The sequence below is a fragment of the Phaethon lepturus genome, unplaced genomic scaffold, assembly GCF_000687285.1.
Source record: "Phaethon lepturus isolate BGI_N335 unplaced genomic scaffold, ASM68728v1 scaffold19642, whole genome shotgun sequence".
Classification (NCBI taxonomy): domain Eukaryota; kingdom Metazoa; phylum Chordata; class Aves; order Phaethontiformes; family Phaethontidae; genus Phaethon; species Phaethon lepturus.
In genome coordinates, this window is record NW_010525785.1 from 1 (window position 1) to 780 (window position 780).

Below are 780 nucleotides of genomic sequence, written 5' to 3' on the forward strand. Positions count from 1 at the left end.
ATTTTAATTCCCTACCACTTTGGTTACATTATCTCCCTCACCTTAAATATACATTCAGCTAAAAACACTGAAAAATTGGTGGGTATCTCCGAGGAGATGTGGAAAAAAGAAAATAACTGCATATAAAGTAAATATTTGCTTAAAATAACTTATAGCTAAATGATTGCTGGAATTTTCCTTAAAGAACTGAAAGATAAAAAGCTGCCTATAAATTTTAAAGTCTAGAAATATTTTGCAAAACTTGAAGTGAATGGTTTTGCTCTGATATCTGAACTCCTTTGTGAAAACTTTCATATTCCATCCCCATCTACTGCCATAGGTTTTTGATCTTTTTCCATGAAAGATTATGTAAAAGGAAGGAAGAAAAAAAAACCCCTAACCAGCTGTCTTATCTACAAGGGTTCTGCAGAAATGAATTAAAATAGGTTAATTAAAAACAAGCAGCAAATTTTGCCTACTGTTTTCCTTTTTTGTGGGCAGAAGCAGAGGTAGCAAGCCAAACCGAGGATTATCACAGGGAGATTTTTCCTCCCTTCTTCTTTAAAGTGAAATTCTATAAAGTGAGACAAAAGCAAACATCAATGTATTTTTTTCCATCAAAGTACTGTATTGTTCTTCACATAGTTGAGGGAAGACGGGTGTATCTTTCACCCATCTGAAGTGGGCGGAATAAACCAGGCTTCTCTAGCAGCTGCAGATCGCGCTGACGTGCAGGGAGCCTTCTCTTTCGTTGCCCGTGAGCTTCCATGTTGGGAGGGTGGGAGGAAGTGCCAGCGGTTC